Here is a 20962-nt window from a genome sequence, read left to right on the forward strand (position 1 = left end):
CTTTGAAGAACAATGAACAATATCTTTAACGTGGTTTGAGAAATGCTGGAATAAGCAGTTGTGCCAAATTACTGAAAGCAAAGATTAGAGACCTTTTTCTGCCTCCAATTCAGTTTTATCCTCTGATCTCAATAGGTCATTTGTTTTTCCCTCTTAACATTTAAATTAAAATTTAACTATGTCATAATAAGTAAAGCCCTCAATTGCCGCTCCAAATTTTCACTTTGTTCCTGTTAAATTTTGGTTTTGCATAATGCTATGCATTTGTCTTAGTCTGTGCCACTACAGGAGAATACCAAAGACTAGATCGTAGTGATGAGGTGAGCAGGCCTGCTTTTCATCCCACCCGGCTCCCACATGGTTAGCTTTACACCCAAAATAACAACATGCAAATTGTATTTTTTTAGACACTGCCTGGCCCATTAGTTCCAGCCCCTTAATGGCCAATTCTCACATCTTGATTAACCCATTTCTAATCATCTGTGTAGCACCAGGAGGTGGTGGCTTACTGGAAAAGATTCAGCATGTCTGACCTGGTGGCTGGCTCCATGGCGGTCTGAATCACTTCCCTTCTTCCTACCATTCTGTTCTGTCTACTCCACCCACCTAAGGGCTGTCCTATCAAATGGCCAAGACAGTTTCTTTATTAAGCAATAAAATCAACACAAAACAGAAGACCCTCCCACATCACTAGATAATATATAAAGAACAAAGACTTTCAGATTCACAGTTCTAGAAGCTAGAAAGTCCAAGATCATGGAGCTAGTAAGATTCTTTATATAGTTTAAAGGTTGACTGTCACCCAAAAGACCATTCATCAAAAGCTTGGTTCTCATATTGGTGTTGTTGGAAGGAGTGAGACTCTTAAGAGGTGGGGTCTGTAAAAAAGGTCTCTAGATTAGAAGGCGTTTATTCTTGAAGGGACTTGTAGGACCCTATCCTCCTCTTTTCTTCTAATCCTGCAATCATATGATGAGACATTTTTGTCTGTGCATATTCTCCCTGCCATTACCATCTCACATCCCATACAGGTGTATAAAATTTCTGAGTTACCTTCGGCCTTGAGTAGAATCTCTAAATCCAGAAGTTCTACAAATAACTCTTCTCTTTATCAAATGAATATTTCAGGCATTGTTTTATGTAGTGAAAAGCTAAAGCAGGCCCTTACTTTATCTAGAAAATAAAATCTTTTTTGTAATCCAACTGAGCCAGCTTGGATCCCTGAGATATCATTTAAGCAAAAAACAAAAAGTAAGATTATATTTATCTTTAAGCTTTCTCAAATATGAAGGGCATTGCAGAGATTAACTATGGTCTAACTTAAATGATAAGCTAAATTATCCAGAGTAGCACATGTGCAGGCCTCTCCCCCATGGTGTTCTCTGCATGCATGTCTATTCCCCAGAGGAACATACTGTCAAATATTTTAGATAGTCTAAAACATTTTCTCTTTTATATTCATATGTATTATACTACTATGATTACTTAATTTTGCTGTGAATGTATCATGTATAGAGGGAAAGACACAGAGAGAAAAGATTATATTGTATTAGACTACCTACACAATTCTTGATGCTAACCCCCCCCACTCTCCTGCACTGTATATACCATAGACTTTGCTCTCTTCCTCTGCTGTCTAGTTGTGAACATGCCAATAGGTAATGATTTCCAAAGGACTCTAACTATTTGACAAGCACTGTCAAATAATTTACAAAAAGGTCAAACAAGTCATGTCTTTATTTCCTTCTCTGTGTAGGTACCCTTCTGTAACATCCAATCCATCTCAGATCAGAAAATTCTGTTCCTAGGAGTGGAAGGTTCTTGTTTAAAAAGAGTTAAAGCATTTATCTATGAGAAATGCTAATACCACAATCATTATTCACTAAACAGTCTCATCATAATATTGAATAAACAACAGATAGACAATGAAAAAGCATTTACAACTTATAAAGAATATAAATAAAAAAGCATTTGAAGAACTTCTAGAAATCAGCAAGGAAAACCTGGGTCCCTCATAGAAAAGTAGAAAAAAAATCACAGAATTTGATATTTGAGTGGCCCAAATAATTATGAAAAATATCCAAAGCACTAATCATTGTGTTCATTTAGATTAAAATCAGAGTGGGATGCCTCCATCTATAAAATAGTGTCACCAGTGTGACTCATTTGCAGTATGCCACATATACTGGTTTTGAACGTCAGATGAACTGTCAATATTTGCACATAAATTTACCGCTGGTACTTCAAAAGTAAATAGGCACACTGCATTTTATCTGGAAACACTAACCAGAAGAGTTAAAATTTAAATTGCTAACAACTTTAAGCATTGGTAGCAATGTGGGACAACTGAAATTTTTAACCACATCTTGACAGCGTGAGACTTGATTCAAGTCCACTTCGGAGAACTGTTTGGAAAGACCCATTAAAGCTGAACCTGTTAAATCGTAGAACACAGCAAATCTTCTTCAAGGAATGTCCCTAAAAACACACAGGAGAATGATTGCTGCAGTGCCTTTTGTATTTATACTGTCAAAAAAATAAACAAACAAACCTGGGTGACCCTTTATATTGTAATTACCAGGTAAATTTTGGTATAATTATAGAATGAAATATCAAATACCAATAAAAAAAGTACACTGTTGCTAGATTCAATGTATTGATAATACGCTGAAAATTAATGTTTAGTAGGAAAAAGCCAGACACAAAATTAGACATTTGAAGATGGACAATTCATCTGCAATGTTAGAAGCCATGAATGAAGAAGAACGTAACTAGGAGACCAAGTTGAAGTTTTGATGGAAATTTCTTGAATTGAGTGTTGCCTTCATGGGAGAATTCATTTTGGAAAAATCTTCTTGCTCTATTTCAATTCAGGTATTTTTTTGCATAGTATGCATCAATGAAAAATTTTGTTTGAAGCTAGGACTATGGTTCAGTAAGTAAAGTGGTGGCCTAGCATTCACCTTACTAGACCTGGATGGAGGTGGGTGGTCCTCAGACTTCCCACAGGGCAGGGAACTCTGATTGCTCTTTGGGCTGACGAGGGAGGGGGACTTGATTCAGGGAGGGGGAGGGAAAGGGGAGGCAGCGGTGGGGAAGAGACAGAAATCTTAAATAAATAAATAAATAAATAAATAAATACCCTAGTTTGATCCCCAATACCATCTAAGAAATGTTTCCTGTTTATTATGTCATCAACTTTTTGATTCATGGATGTGAACACTGGGAACTATCCACTAGACTGTCCACACTCTGCCTGTATATGCTGCATTAGAATTCTGGTTTTTGGGTCTGCTCTGTTTCTAATTTTAGAAGACTCAGAGAAAACTAAAAGCAGCATAGTATAGTTAAATAACATTATTATCCAGCTACATAACCATGAATCCTGTCTATCTCAAAACAAGAAAACAAGATGTTACTCTTGAGATAAAGCTTTATACATAATTAGCACACACCATAATAATTTTAATAGTAACAATGTGATGTATCACTGTTCCTGGTTTGTGTCGCTGGACACAATGTGGTGGGAAGCATTTTTTTTTTTTGACTTTTGTTGGTGCTTCCTAGACTTCATGTTGATTTTTGAATGTAGGAATAGACTCTTAGTTTTATATCTTCTCTGTGATCCTTTTTCTGCATGAAAGCTTCCATACAAATCCATTAGAAGGTGTGTTCTTTCACATAATAGAATATTTCATTATGACAAGGTCTTGGTTTTGTACACAGGCTTCTTGGTTTACCAATCAGGTGAACGTAAACAACTTACCTTTTAAGCCTTAATTTATTCTGCAGTTGAGAATAACACTGATAACCTAGAGAGAGCCTAGTATGGTTTGGTTATATCAAGTATACGGTTACCGTCACTGCTTTAAAATGACATGGACTTCCAAAATATGCTATTTCCTGCTCCTCGTCCTCTCGCTTCCAGCTCTGTTTATCAGATCACTCCTAAATTAGTGAGTCACAGCATCACCACATACACCCATTTTCTAGAGAAATGTCTTACAGTGATGATCTTTGAGCAGCTTCTCTGAATCCCATGGTGAAACCTAAGTACTCTGAACCATGTAAGTAAGAAATACTGCAGAATGAGATCCTATGAAGGCACAATTGAGAAGTGGTATAGGTGCAAGTTAGAATAACCTAAACCACAAGGAAGTAGTTTTTAAGTCAGGGAGTTTTTAAGTTCCTTTTGAATCCTTCCTAAGAATCTATATAAAATACTGTAATTCAAAATTATATATTATAATTTTATTTTTCTTAGATATCCTCCTTCTGATCCCTCTCAATGACAGATATACTCACACAAAATTATAGATGTTTAATGCATTTATTTGTTAAATAAAGAAAATGAATGAATGCAGTATTAATTAACACAATGTATAAAGAACATGCATTTGTGTGTGTGAAGGGAGGGCTTCTGTTAGTAAAGCACATGCCTTCCAGAATCAGGATCTTCCTGAGCTCAGTTCCCAGACTCAATATGAAAAATCTGGACATTGTAGCACACAGTCATACTCCTTGCCCAGGTCCTGCTGCTCAGTCAGTTTAGTCTACTTGGAAAGTTCTAGGCAACAGAGAAAAAAAAAAAAAAAAAACAGCAATTAAAAAAATAATAAAAAAAAAGATGGATAGTCCTGAAGAATTATCCTCTGGCCACCACATGACTGTGAATGCGTTTGCACCATCATAAACAAGGATACACATGCTTGGACACATGCACATACACACACAAATATATATTCATCTATATAAATTGTGGTGCAAGAAGGAATGTGGGCTGTGAATAATATAGGTCAGTAGTAGAGAGATTGCCAGGCATGTGTAAGACTGTAAGTGGAATTCGCTAGCACTTAGAAAGTAAGACAGACAAAGAAAAGAAGGGAGGGAGGGAGGGAGGGAGGGAGGGAGGGAGGGACGGAGGGACGGAGGGACGGAGGGACGGAGGGACGGAGGGACGGAGGGAGGGACGGAGGGAGGGAGGAGAGACCATAATCCATGTTTTCTCAATTCATAATCACGTAATACTTGAAATTTTCCACACAGCAATGCTCCCAAAGTCATGCATTTCTAATCTATTTAGTGGAGACACTGCCCATCTCTTTTAGGACTATTGGAGAAGTGAATGTGTATAATAAGATATTTAATGTTTGTTACTACCACTGCTATTGCTGCCGGTATTATATGTCTTACCTAGAAAGTCCATTCACGTCTCATATTGAAATGCAGACCCCCTTTTCTCTTGGAAGGACTCAGAGACACCCATCATGACTTTCAGATGGAACCCAAGGCTGCTCTTCAGAGACAAGTGTTTGCTCATATCGCTGCTCTCGAGTTTAGGCTTGCTGTCCTTTTTATGGAAGAGTCCTCAGAGGCACAGGCTCCATCTTACCCTCAGAAAACATGTGATCTCAGTTTGGACAGGTTGAGAAATGTTCTTCCAAATTCAACATTATACCCCAGATTTTAAGAATTTTACTGCTCTTAATTCACCTTTTAAACTACAGATGAAAATAAGTAACGGTATGTTTATTTATTCGTCCATTATAAAGTTCCTCTGGAATTTATAAATCAGGTATAGTCCTGGCTAATTTACGTGGAAAAGTGTAGTCTTCTTGTAAAATATAGCCTTTATTTTTAATAGATGATCTTTGTCTTCCATCACAACTACATAGGTATAAGTTCACTAAAACTGGTATGATGTGGGAGTCCCCTCTGTAGTCTGCGAATATGTTTTATTACCACTGGTTAATAAAGAAGACGCTTTAGATCTATGGCAGGGCAGGACAAACTGAGGCAGGAAATCCAAACAGAGATAGAAAGAGAAAGTAGGCAGAGTCATAGAGATGCCAATGTAGCTGTCGAAGGAGACAGATGCCAGAACTTTACCCAGTAAGCCACAGCTTCATGCCGATATACAGATTAATAGAAATGGGTTGATTTAAGATGTAAGCGTTAGTCAATAAAAAAGTCTGAGCTAATAGGCCAGCAGTGTTACAATTAATATAGTTTCTGTGTGATTATTTTGGGTCTGGGTAACAGGGAACAAATAAATGAGCATTCTCCACTTACACTGGTATTATCAGTAAATAATAGTGTATTTTTCTCAAATAATATGTTTTTTCATGTAATATTTTCCATTGCCCTTGACAAAAAAAAAAGTTTTTGGGATAATTTCAGCCTAATCGTTTACTAGATAAACTCCTTTTCCTTGTCATTTCCTTAACTTGAAATGCTTTTATTACTCTTTTTAGAGGGTGCTTATGTGGCCAGTTTATTGCACAAGTGAAATTTGAATGGGAATAACCTTGAAGCACCTTTATTCTTTCCTTCTAAATGCTCCTTTGGACATGTTCCATCGAGTTGTTCTCTTCTCTCCCTGGGCAAAGATGTTGCAGCTTTCCAGCCATTCTCATGAATTAATGAATGGTGTCATTTATTAGAGGAACTGCAGCTTCATATAAAACTGTCAAACTCTCAACAGATTTAAATCTTTTATTTTTTTTTCCTTCAGTTCAGTTATGTTTAAAAAAAAAACTTAGCCAAGAGAGTATACTGGTTTTTGTGGGGGGGGGGGACTTCCCCATCCCTAGCTTCTACTTCCCTGCCCTCACTTTGTAACCTCTGACCCTTTCATAGTTGGGTGCGTGAGGAAGTCAGGATTGAGCCAAGGAATGCTGAGATACAGTACTTGACACTGAATGAGTAGCGTGACCAGGTGGAACCCTCTGGGGTAGCAGATAGCAAGTACTGATTATTTCTGAGACAGTCTGGTGAGTTGTTTCTTAAGTTCCTTGGGTGAATGATCTACATCCCTGCTGACCCTCTTATGATTGCCCTTGGCTCCTGGCAGCCCTCCACAGAGAATCTCTTGCTTCATTTACTTCCAGTGCTCTTGGAGAAACTCCATTCCAAGACAACACATGTTCAAAGTCTGGACAATGGAAAACATGACTAAGCAGTCAGAGCAGTGCTGCCATGGGCAAAGTATTTCCTTTCTGCTCTTTGCTACAGGTCCCCTTAGTGAATCGGATCCCTCTAGATTTTTCAAGCAAGCATCCTGTACAAGAGGCAGCATTATTGAAATTCGAGAGGTCTTTCTTTTCATTCCCTTTGTTTAGCACGGTGAAGCTCAGCAGTCTCTTATCAGTCCTCTTCTTGAATAGGCAGCAACCTTGATCTGTAAAGACTTAAAAACAACCCTGGCATAGTGTCTGTTAGCTCAAGGCCACATCCCAAGAAAGTCACCTTTCTCTTTTTAAAGGAGCTGCCTGAGGAATCTCCAGGCTGCCATTGTGGTTTAACTGTGACTTAGCCCTGAACTTACACAGGTGAGCCACCAGAGTCACACAGTAACAAATTCAATGGTGGAAATTCAATTCAACTGTGGTGGATTGTAGAGATGGGATCTTTTAGAGAGCTACTAGGTGAGGTGAAATACCCCATCATTAAGTCTGGTGGCTTCATAAGGAGAAGGGCACAAACCAGATACAGACGCTTGTGAATCCTATCTCTTGCTATATATATTGTCCAGTGTTACGTCTGAAATCTGCCAGCAAGAAAGTCAGCACTGAAACTAAGCCCATACCAGTGGCACATCCTCTAATCTCCGTAACTGTAGTATCTCTTTTCTTTATCAAATTAGCTTACCTTAGATACTGTTCTATAGTTACTTATATAGTAAACTCTTATTTAATAAAAAGGTTTACCATTTATTCCAGCCAATTTTGCATAGATGGCATCTAGTTAGCCTGCTTCTGTGGGAAGATAATTTAAAGATCATTTGTTTGCGGATGGGGCTACCCTAAGTCTGAGTAACAGACCATGGTTTTCTTTTTTTGACTCTACCTTACCCTTGCCCCTTACCTACTTCTTTGTCTCACTACTGCTTTAAAATATTTGTGCATCCCCATACAAGTTGGAAATCCCTTCACTCTGGACTTCTGTTGCTGTTGCCATAGTTACTGCTGGCTAAAACTTGTTCTTATCATTTTCACTACTGTGGGACTTTACCTTTGACACTGAGTTCAAAATAACTCAAGTTCTATTCTCAGTTTTATGGCTTTCACAATGCATTTTTCAGGCAATAATTAGTTATGGACCCATGGGACTTTTGTTTTTCACCATTAGAAATTCCACATAAATGTTGGGACTTGTTTTCAGACTATAAAATTTGTTGAAATTCTTTATCCTGTGTTGCAAAGGAAGATGAAGACAACAAATGGATGTTAGGTGTTAATTTTTAAAGCCTGTATCCACATTAATTATAATGTATGTGAAATCTTACCATTTTAAAGAGGTATTAAGCTTGTTAAAAATGCTTGATGTGCATTATTTCTGACACTAACACAAATATATCAATGGTGTATCAGTTTTATATGGGTATGATGGAGATCACCCTTTATATTAATGCTAAGGTAAATTCTCATGGTTTTTCTTCATGAAAGAAACAAAGTTATTAAGACAAGGCTTCTTTGTCAGTTGTAATTATTAGTGTGATCAAATTGGCATTGCTACAGCATCATCATGTCAAATCAAAAGTGAAGTTCAATAAATCTTCAACTAGAAGGCTGGAGAGATGACTATTTCTTCCAAAAGACCAGGGTTCAATTTCTACCACCCAAATGGCAGCTGTATTTCCAGGAGATCTGACATTCTCACATAGATATGGATGCAGGCAAAACACCAATGTACATAACAAATAAAATGGAAAGAAATGTAAAATACTAATCTAATTATTATTTTAGTTCTATTCTTATTCCAAAAATAGGACTTGTTTATTTTTGAAAACCTAAAAGTACAAGGTGAAAGTTGAAAAGTATAAAATAAATATTATATAGTTCGTGTGTAGATTAAAATCAGCAGAATTAAGTAAAACTACTTAACTATTGCATTTATATTCTAATTTCTACACTCATTGAATATTGTGTATGTGTTAATGAAAACATGTAGGTTAAAATAAGCAGAATTCAGAAATGCTGCCTAATGTATGATTTTGTATACTCTAATAATATACATTTAATGAATATTTTGTATATGCTAATGAAAACATGCATCTCAATTTTCCCGACTTTTAGTTTAATATCACGCTCAGCAGTAGAGCATTGCTAAATGGAGTGAGTGACAGCATTTCAAACACAAAAAAGTGACATTATAACCACATTATATTTCAGCACGTCTTTCTCAGAATTCAAAACTTGCAGTTTCCACGTCTGGAAACTGGCCCCAAACCTTATATATTATCTATTTTACTTGTAACGGAGACAAATTTTTGGCTTGCATCTGGATAGTATACTCCATCATAGAAGAAAACGCACCGTCAGGAAACTGAGGCAGCTGCTCATTTTGCATCCTTGGTCAAGAAGCAGGAAGAAGGGAACGCTGGTGCTCAGCTTATTTTGTTCTTTTTATTCATTATAAAGCATAGTCCTTAGAATGCTGCAGTCCACGGTGGCCAGGTCATCCCATTGAAAAGGAAGGTTATTTAAGATAAGCAAAATCCATATAATCCCTCATATAACAATGCTATATAAACCCTAACTATAAAATCCCAATCCATATAATTCTTCAAAGGCACAACCTGAGGCTAAAGTAATCTAGGAAACCCTTCAAAGATGAGCCTAGGGTCCTGTCTCCTCATCAAATATTCAAAATTAACCCTGTATGAATAGATGATCTGACTGCTCCATGCTGTAGTTATGGGGGGGGTAAAAATACTTTTTTATTGCAGGTGTGAGAGAGAACAAACAAAGGTACCTGGAAGAGTCCAGGGCAGAGAGAGAAGCAACTGTACATGGCCAGGGCTCTCTGTGAGAGAGGGGAGGATGGATCGCAGGGGAGAGAATAGAGAAATCATAGTGAGAGAAGCAAGAGCAGAGCAGAGCAAAGAGAAAACATAGCAAGAATAGCTGTGTTAACAGAAGAAAAGTAGCCAGGGATGGGGGTGGTGCCCGTGAGCAGGAGGGAGTTAGGATAGGGGAGGAGGTGAGAAGGACGAAAATGCTACTGTGGACTTTAGAATATGTAAGAGGTACTTGGGATAAGAATGGTGCCTGGAGGCACCATAGATAGCCATATATCCCCCTCCTTCTGCCACAGATAAAGGAAATGACTCTTTTCAGACCTGAGAGGTGGTTTCCCAAGTTCCTGAAGAATGCTGACTTTCATCTAACCACCAGAAATATTCCTATAGTTTAGGTTGAACTTATTTCTGGATATTGGAGTTTGAGTGAATTGGAGTTTCCTTTGGATGTGGCAAACACTATAAATAATTAATACCAAAACTCATCAACACATGTCAGTAAGTCAGCTCAGAAGGTAAAGGCACTCGCTGCTGAGCCTAATGAACTGATTTTTATCTCCAGGCCCACATGCCCTTTTTAAGGTACACACACACACACACACACACACACACACACACACACACACACACACTAAATGAATGAACAAACAAAATGTTAAAGTATTGTTAACATTGTATATCAGACCATAATTTTTTTTCTAGGAACTGTAACCATCTTATCATTTATTTTGTGAACAGGGAGTAACTTAACTAATTTCTTTTTTATATAATATAATTATTTATTGATTCTTTGGAAATTTAGCATCATGCACCTAACTCGCATTCATTTCCCAGTCTTCTATATCCTCCCCTTATCCCTGCAGCATTCCTCCCAGTGGAAACCCTCCCCCCCAAAAAAAACTACTTAAAAATAAAACAAACAAAAAAATAAATAAAATAAAACAAACAAAAAAATCTCATCTTCTCGCTCCTGTAGGAGCCAGCCATGATAAGCTAAATATGAACAGATCACCCAAAGGAAGTTATTCCAAAAATTATCACCTGCCAGAGTAGGACTCACCCATTGATAAGTTTAATAGAGGCCTGAGTCTCAGTAGTTTACCCTGAAGCAACACCTGGTTGAACCACAAACTGAGATTACCCTAGCACCACTCAAGAACAGACCATCCAAAGAAATACCTAACATTCCAACTGCTGTAGATAGGATCACTTGCCTACACACTCACCTGGACAACCCTAGACAAATCAAGGGTCTTGAATCTCAGAAACCCCTCACCCCCACCTTTACTACTATAAAAACCCAACTCTAACTGAGCTCAGGGCTCTCCATTTATTCCAATACGTTAGACATGCGGAGAGACTGAGTTTGCAAACTTGTGTAAATAAAGGCCTTTGCTTTTACATATGGGACTCTGTTGGTCACCTTGTCAGCGTTTGCGGGACGTGGCGGATTTGGGCAAGCTGAAGTTTTCTTGTGGTTTTATGTCCCTGCGTGTACATTTTACAACATTTTGAAAATAAGCTGAATGCTCCATATAAACTACAAGAAATTATTAAAATCTGAAAAATTTTTGGTGGGAAAAAGAATGCAAACATGAATTTTAGGGGGAAAGTACAAAATAGAGAAAAATAGTTTCAGCAGTCCTTGATTGAAATAAATCCTGCAGTCTGGAGTCCCAGAAATCTAAGTGAGTTTATAATGGAAAATAATAATTTAGAACATAGTAATATTTTATTCACTCAGTATGGAATTTTCTAGATCTAGCTTTACTTTCTCACATGACAAAGGGCATTGCCCAAGATGCTGTAAGAATTTATTGAAGAGAAGATAAGAAAGAAGAATTTTGATCAGGACCAGCCTGATGTACAACCTGTGTTTTATGACTAAGTTATGTCTGTCTGAAGTGTTCTAGCATCATCTCATAGTGTCTTGGGACATTGAAGAACAAGATCAGAGTTACTGAATTAGATAATGTTTGGTGTTCTGGACTTGATTTTAAGTCACAGAGCACCAACATATTTTACTGGGGCTGGGTAAGTCATGTTTTGCTTTGACAGTTGACAAAAGTCACTATCCATTAAGGGAGTAACAGGAAATAGAGCATCCTAAAAGAACTACTCCTGGGGGACTGGTGTCCAGAAAGCACTTCTCACCTCCTCACATGCAGGACCGTGATTTAAGTACCACTACAAACTGGGGAGGAGGAACAGCGTTAAAGACAATTCTTTACACAACATCAGGATAGTTCTTTAAGCAAGACCAGGAAGTAGTATAGAATAAAATGCTTTACAATAGAAATACACACACATATATGTGTGTGTATGTGTGTATGTATGTATGACAGACTTAGAATATGAACAAATGTCAATACATTTAGATTTATGCTTTAGTTTCCTGTCTACAATAAGGAAGATTTATGAATCACAGTTTCTGGAGGAGTTTTGCTTTGTTTCACTGTTGACTTGGAGATGATAAAAGACCAAGGATACAGAACTAAAATTTGTGTTGGTGATTATTGAATTTGGTTGTCAATATATCTGAATCCATGCCAGTAGTAAAACTATGGCATAATCAGTAAAGCTATTGAGCATTTTTTCCTGCATCCAAATCACTTAAGGTCATTTTCCATATTCTTTCCATATTTTTTTTAAATTTTTATTTATTTGTTTATTTATTAAAGATTTCTGTCTCTTCCCCACCGCTGCCTCCCCTTTCCCTCCCCCTCCCCAAATCAAATCCCCCTCCCTCGTCAGCCCAAAGAGCAGTCAGGGTTCCCTGCCCTGTGGGAAGTCCAAGGGCCACCCACCTCCATCCAGGTCTAGTAAGGTGAGCATCCACGAAACTGCCTCGGCTCCCACGAAACCAATAGGTACAGTAGGATCAAAAACCCCTTGCCATTGTTCTTGAGGTCTCAGTAGTCCTCATTGTCCACTATGTTCAGCTAGACCGGTTTTAACCCGGGCTTTTTCAGACCCAGGCCAGTTGGCCTTGGTGAGTTCCCGATAGAACATCCCCCTTGTCTCAGTGTATGGGTGCACCCCTCGCGGTCCTGAGTTCCTTGCTTGTGCTCTCTCTCCTTCTGCTTCTGATTTGGACCTTGAGATTTCAGTCCGGTGCTCCATTGTGGGTCTCTGTCTCTGTCTCCTTTCATCGCCTGATGAAGGTTAATATTCAGGAGGAAGCCTATATGATTTTCTTTGGGTTCTCCTTCTTATTTAGCTTCTCTAAGAACCCGAATTATAGGCTCAATGTCCTTTATTTATGGCTAGAAACCAAATATGAGTGAGTACATCCCATGTTCCTCTTTTTGGGTCTGGCTTACCTCACTCAGGATGGTGTTTTCTATTTCCATCCATTTGCCTGCAAACTTCAAGAAGTCCTTGTTTTTTACTGCTGAGTAGTACTCTAATATGTATATATTCCATACTTTCTTCATCCATTCTTCAATTGAAGGGCATCTAGGTTGTTTCCAGGTCCATATTTTTTTTAAAAAAAGACTGTTAGAATAGGACAGTGGTGGCGCATTCTTTTAATCCCAGCACTCAGAAGGCAGAGGCAGGTGGATCACTGTGAGTTCAAAGCCAGGCTGGGAAAAAAAAAAAAAGACAATTAGAGTTGTTATTTCTCAAGTTAGAAAATACTGGAATCCAGAAACATGAAAAATTTTATCCATGGAGCAATTGTTCACAAATGGTTACTTTTTGGGGTAAATTGTTTTCTCTTTATATAGTTTCCATACTCACTAGCTTGTGATTTGTGTGGCGTAAGTTACCATGCATGTCACAAAAGCTTTTTGCAATATAGATAGATAGAAGATTGCATCAATTATTACCTTAAGTTCCTAACATCTCTGAAAATATGAATATTCCTGTTTCATTAGGGATGTATACAGAAATAAGGGGCTGGATAGCTATTTAAGATAGGCTGGTATTTGGAACATTCAGTGACTGGACAATTTATCTTTGCCTGTGAATCCTACTCTAGAAAGGAAGTAAGCTTAGAATCAGAAATAGAATGAGTAAGACAGGCTTAAGCCATCCTTCTCCTCTGTGTGTTCTAGTTTCTCAATTCTACAGTCAAGTTGCTCTCAATCTGGAACATCAAGAAACTGCCTACATTTTTAGATTTTAGGTTGCAATAGCCTGTAATTGAAGGATGGAATTATGTGACTCCAACAATGTATCGATATAAAAATTTCAATTCTCTTTGACCTCTGGTTATTCATCTGAAGTAACTAATCAAATACATATACTAATAAACCTGTTATAATTTATGATACTCTCAGAATATCATGCAATATTTAATTATAACTGATATGCACATAAAAATAAGCTATACTTATTGATGGGGGCAGGCTTTTAGTGTGTTTCCCAACTGCCCTGAATTGAAATAATCACAATATTTGAGAATTTGGGCATAGTTCTCTCCAAACTGCTTCCTGCTTTTTGTTGGGTAAAGTAATTTTGGAGGGTGTTCACGGTGACCTTTCTTGGTCCATCAAACCACATTAGTCTGAAAGGAATCCACAGGTTCTCATCCTCTGTGGAAACAAAAGAAGAACCTCTCTTCTACAGCAACAAATCCTTAGATCCAAACTTTGAAGTCAAGTTACCTTTAAAAGATATATGTCGATTTAGTTTAGCAGTCCATACAATGAAGTATCTCTCTGTGCTTAGCTCATTCACAGTCAAAAGTTCAAAGAAAACACAATAATATACATAATCCAGTTTCTCTGTGTATATTCCATCTTTATGTGGGTTATTTTTCTTATTCTATTACTCTTTTTTTAAGTTTACTCTGTCAATTCTAAAGTTTTAGAAGTTGCTTACAATGCATGTCTTGTTAACTTAGGTAATATAATATCCTTCTGAAGTCTTTGATGAAGTTGAAATATAGATAGTTATAATTATAGTTTTCCTTAGTTATGATAAAAGATAGATAGTATTTTCCTTAATTTGCCAGGTGTAAATGTACTAAATATTGTAACTATAATTCTTGCTGCTCCCAATGTATCTGGACTGAGAAAAGTTTCTCCATAGGGAATGAGTTCCAAAAGTGAGGTTAATGCACTAGGCATAAATCCTGGTCCCACTACCAGTGGCCCTACAGAATACCCAAGGCACAGAGCTATCACCCACATTCAGAGGCCAAGTTTGGTACTATGCAGGTTCCCCAGCTGACAGTTCAGAGTCAGTGAGCTTCTACTATCTTGGGTCAACTGTCTTTATGGGTTTTCCCATGATGATCTTTTGTTCATTTAATCCCTCCTCCCTCTCTTCAACTGGACACACAGAGCTAGACCCAGTGTTTGGTTGTGGGTCTCTGCAACAACTCTTTTGTTACTGGAGGTAGGTTCTATGATGGCAATTAGGGTAGTCACTAATCTGATTATAGGGGAAGGCCAGTTCAGGCACCCTTTCCACTATTTCTAAGAGTCTTAGTTAGGGTCAGCCTTGTGAATTCCTGGGAATTTAGGTTTCTCCAGAATGCCACAATGGCTCACTCTATCAAGATATTTCTTTCCTTGATCTTCCTCTCAGTCCCTTCTACAATTCAGCCATCCCATTCCCTCGTGTTCTCCTCCCCTTCACCCCTTCCTCTCTTCCCCCCAAAGTCCCAATTTACTCAGAAAATATTATCTATTTCCCCTTAAAAGGAGCATTCATACATGTCTCTGTTAGAGTTCTCCTTGTTACTTAACTTCTCAGGGGCTGTAGATTGTAACCTGGTTATCCTTTTCTTTAGATCTAATATCCACCTATGAGTGAGTACATACTGTGTTTGTCTTTCTGGGTCTGGGTTACCTCACTCAGAATATTCTTTTCTAATTTCATCCATTTGTCTGCAAATATGAAGATGTCACTGTTTTTTTATTCACTAAGTATTACTCCATTGTGGAAATGTATCACATTTTCTTTATCCATTCTTTGGTTGAGGCACCTCTAGGTTGTTTTCAGGTTCTGGCTATTATGAATACTAGCCATTATGAACATAGTTGAGCAAATGACTTTGTGGTATGAATGTGCATCCTTTGGATGTATGCCCAAGAGTGGTAGTGATGGGTCAGGAGGTAAATTGATTCCCAGTTTTCTGAGAAATTGTCATATTGATTTCCAAAGTGACTGCACAAGTTTGCATTCCCATCAGCAATGAAAAAGTATTCCCCTTGGTGTATATCCTTTCCAGAATAAGCTGTCATCAGTGTTCTGATAACCATGCTGACAGGTGTAAGATGGTATCCCTGGATCATTATGATTTGCATTTCCCTGGTGCCGAAAGATGTTGAGCAATTTCTTAAACTTATTTTGGCCATTTGAGGTTCTTCTATTGAGAATTCTCTGTTTAGATCTGTTCAACATTTTTAATTGGATTATCTGATATTTTAATGTTTAGTATCATGAGTTCTTTATATATATTTTAGAGATGAGCCCTCTGTCAGATGTGGGGTTGGTGAAAAAATTTTCCGTTCTGTATGCTGCTGTTTTGTCTTCTTGATTGTGTCCCTTGCCATAGAGAAGCTTCTCAGTTTCCGTAGGTCCCATTTATTAATTATTGCTCTCAGTGTCTATTCTATTAGTGTTATATTTAGGCAGTAGTGTCCTGTGGCATTGCAGTCAAGGCTACTCCCTACTTTCTCTTCTATCAGGTTCAGTGTAACTGGATTTATGTTGAGGTCTTCAACCCACTTGAACTTCAGTATTGTGCATGGCAATAGATATTGATCTATTTGCAATCTTCTAGATGTTGACATTCAGTTATGCCAACATCATTTATTGAAGAACTTTCTTTTTACATTGTACAATTTTGGCTCCTTTGTCAAAAATCAGGTGTTCATAAGCATGTGGATTAATGTTAGGGTCTTTGATTTGATCCCATTGATTCACATTGCTGTTTTAGGTTGATACCAGTCTTTTTTTTATTTTTTAATACAGTTCTATAGTATAGCTTACAGTCAGGGATGGTGATCTTCCATGGTTCCTTTGTTGTGCAAGATTTTTATGGCTATCCTCAGTTTTTTGTTTTGCCATATGAAGGTGATTATTGTTCTTTTGAGGTCTGTGAGGAATTACATTGAGATTTTGATGGGGTTGCATTGAATTTGGTAAGCTTGTTATTTTTACTATGTTAATCTTACCTATCAAAGAGCATAGGAGATATTTCCATTTTCTGATACCTTCTTGAATTTACTTCTTCAGAGACTTAAAGTTATTGTCATACAGTTCTTTCACTTGCTTGTTTAGAGTTACCCAAAGATACTTTATGTTATCTCTGGCTATTGTAAAGGGTGATTCTTCACTGATATCTTTTTCATCCTGTTTATTGTTTGGTTGGAAGTGTTACCCAGTCCCTGGCATCCATATACCCAAAGAGTCTGGAATGTTCATGTGAAAGGGTCACCCCAGCCTCTGGCACACCTATATCCAAAGAAACTGGATTGTTTGGGTGGAAAGTTCTATTCCAAGACCCCTCCCCTGTGAGTTGCCTCAGTTCAAACTCCACCTCCACAAAAGCCCACCAAACAGTGACCCCTCCTCAGAGATGCTCAAGACCACTCCCGCAGAGTATTTAAACTGCCCCCCAAGAGAATAAACACATGGTTTCCCGGTCTTGCTACCCAATCTCCTCTCTGAGGGTTTGGAAGGCCACTCAGGAGCACTGGCATCCATTAAAACTCTTTTTTTCTAATTTGATTTGATTTGGTCTGATTTGGATTATTGCATCAGCAGAGAGGTTTATTGGAACACAAAAAACTTTTCATCTGAATTTTTGGTTGAAGGGGATGTTTTTCCCACAGTACCAGGGCTACATGTTGGGAAAACACCCTTCTCTCCTGGTACCTGCTCTCCATCAGACTATGAGCGACTTTGTTCTGGTAAGTTCTGAGTTCCAAGTCTTTTCCTCAGAGGCCCTGGGTCTCATGCGATTTGGGGGCCATCTGCAAAAGACACAGCCGTGCCAGGCACCCAACCTGACCAGTACAAGGACCTGCCTTGTTTAGGGGGGACAAAGACCTGCCTTACCCCTGTGGGGTTCCTTCATCAGGAGATGTCCCTTCAAAGAATTTCCCACACCCTTCTGGTTTTTTGACTCAAAAGTCTATCACAGTGGACACATTATGCTAGGGTTTGAGTCCCAAGTCCTGGCATGGATTTAAAAAAAATGGAACACTTACAGTTTGAGGTCTGATATCCAAATGCCCTTGGGCTACATTTTTTAAAAAAAAAATCTTTTAAATTGGGGTTATCTGAAACCTTACATCACTTAACGCTTAAAATTTTTTGCCGCTACCTAAACAAGCCTCCTGATATGCCATGGTTTCAGGATGCTGTGTTCCTGCTCTCCCTTCCCAGCCTCCCTCCCCATTTCTCTACCTGTTTGCTGTTTGTTACATCTTCCCTGGCATATAATCTGGTCACACTGGGATTCTCTCTACAAAGGAACCAGTCCTCTGTCCTCTCGCTCTAAGCTGCATAGGTGTTGGGTTCTCATGTTTCTAGTCTCCCTTACAGTATCTGCTAGTCTGGTCCTTAATGGGACCACCTGTGTGTTTGCCTAACTTCTGCAGTGTACACAAGAATCTTAAGTTGGTCAGCTGACACACTTTCTTAAAAACTTTTGTTTGTCTGTCTGTTAATTTATATGTGTTATATGTGGCCACAGTGTGCTTGTTTTATGTCTGTCTGTGTGTGTCCTTGTTTTAAGATAGTGTAAAACTTGTAACTCCAGATTACAACAGCTCTAGAAAAATACGAACAAGTGGATAGCTGCCATTTTGACCTCAGTGACATCTTTGGTAAGTGTACCCACATATACTGGACCTACCAAGGAAATATTCCGCCTCCAATATTCTTTAGCTTACTAAAATATTCTTTCTAATTTTCTTGCCTCTATTTGCATTGGTAAGCTATAACTGACTGGGTAAACTATATGTCTAAATTTAACTTATATGTCTAGTTTAAATATTCCTGACAGGTAATGGTACCCTAATTCTAAAGTGCCTTCACAGATCTGAAAGTATTGCATTAAACAAAAGAGCTTCTTATAACAGAGACATGCCAGCTCCTGCAGCATCCTTTATCTCCTCCAAGAAGACGCATGGTTGCAGAAGCTCTTCTGCCTGGAGCCTTGCCTTTGTGTATGAAAAATCCATCCACACAGCAAAAAGTGGTCTTCTGCCTCATCAGCTTCCTGGACATTGTACAGAGGAATGGATCTACTCATCCTGCCAAGACAAGTAGACTAAACCCTCCCCTCACAAGAAAATCTTTGGACCTCTTAGACTCAGCAGCTAAAGGCAAGTACCATTTCTTAGACTGGTGCTTGCCAAAGAATACGGAGAGACTCAGGATTACCTGTGTAGTTAAAAATAGCTGTCTCTTTTCTGCTTATTTATCCCTCTCAGATCTGTCTAATGGCATTGGATGATTTAAGGTAGTGGTAGTTCCTTACTTCATTTGTTAAGTTTCCTGCTAAAAATACATACAGGTGTGCCTCTTTCACAGGCTTCATAGTCCAGAATTAACTATTAAATTAATCAGGTGTATCTTCAGAGTTTCCAATTTCTTTTATCTAATCTGGTAAAAGCTAACAGTCCCCAGAGCCTATTTTAACCCCACCCATTTTCAAGCATATTTTATGGGACACTCCTGCTGTCTGAGCCACGACAAACTTACAGAGGACCTTTCAGACAATGCCAGCACCTGCACCAGCTCCTGGAAATTCACCATTAGTACCCCCTCTCCTGGCTCAAATGGACACCTACCCAACAATCGAAATCTGCTTTTAAAGGGCACATCTGCTCTCTTGTCCCACTTATTCGCCCGTGCCTCTCCTGTACAAACAGGGCACTTCTCAGTCCCGTTCTTTCTGACAGTTAATGACCCGTACCATGGCTAGCTCCCTTCATGGGCCGATAACAACAATTTATTTTTTTCTCCTAGCCACCTTCCTTCTCATCTCCCTCAAGGAACAGATGCCTGACGTCTCCAATACGGCAGTTAACTGAATGTCTCTCCAGCCACACCTCCTGCTGAGCATAAGCCCAATAACTGCCAACTCTGCCCTCTCCCATAATACTCCATGCCCACAGGAAGTAGCCAGACTTGAGCCAGCTCTCCTATACCCAAAGAGTCTGGGATGCTTGGTTGGAAATGTCACCCCAGCCCTGTGTATCCCTACACCCAACGAATCTAGGATGTTTGGTTGTAAGTGTCGTCCCAGCTCCTGGCATCCATATACCTAAAGAGTCTGGATTGTTTGGGTGAAAGCATCACCCCAAACCCTGGCACACCTATATCCAAAGAATCTGGATTGTTTGGGTGGAAAGTTCCATTCCAAAGCCCCTCCCCTGGGAGTTGCCTCAGGACTCCACCTCTGAAAAAGTCCACAAAACAGTGACCCCTTCCCAAAGGTGCTCAAGACCACTCCCACAAGGTATTTAAACTGCCCACCAGAGAACAAACACTTGGTTTCCCAGTCTTCTTATCTATCTCCTCTCTGAGGACCTGGGAGGCCACCAGGGAGTGCTGGCATGCATTAAACCTAGTTGTTTTCTAGTGGTTTGATTTGGTCTAATTTTCATTACTATATAGGTGGAGAGATTTATAGGGCCACAAAAACTTTTCATTTATCATTTATGTATAAGAGGGCTACTAATTCCTTTGAGTTAATTTTGTATCCTGCCACATCATTGCAGAAGATATTTATCAGTTGTAGGAGTTTCCTGATAGAATTTTAGGGTCACTTATGTATATTATCATATCATCTGTATATAGCAAAAGTTTTACTTCTTCATTTCCAAATTGTATTCCTTTGATCTCCTTCTGCTGTCTCATTGCTCTAGCTAGAACTTTGAGTACTATATTGAATAAATATGGAAAGAGTGGACAGCCTTGACTTGTTTCTGATTTTAGTGGAATTGCTTTGAGTTTCTCTCCATTTAGTTTGATGTTGGCTGTCAGCTTGCTTTATATTGCCTTTATTAAGTCTAGACATGTTCCTTGTATTCCTGAATTATTCAAGACCTTTATCATGAAGTGGTGTTAAATTTTTGTGGAAGACTTTTTCAACATCTAATGAGATGATCATGTGATATTTTTTCTTTCAGTTTGTTTATATGTTGGATTACGTTGACAGATTTTTGTATTTTCTTCATTCCT

Source organism: Alexandromys fortis, unplaced genomic scaffold (assembly GCF_014885135.2).
Source record: "Alexandromys fortis isolate MF-2015 unplaced genomic scaffold, M_Fortis_MF-2015_v1.1 scaffold_58, whole genome shotgun sequence".
Taxonomy (NCBI): Eukaryota; Metazoa; Chordata; class Mammalia; order Rodentia; family Cricetidae; genus Alexandromys; species Alexandromys fortis.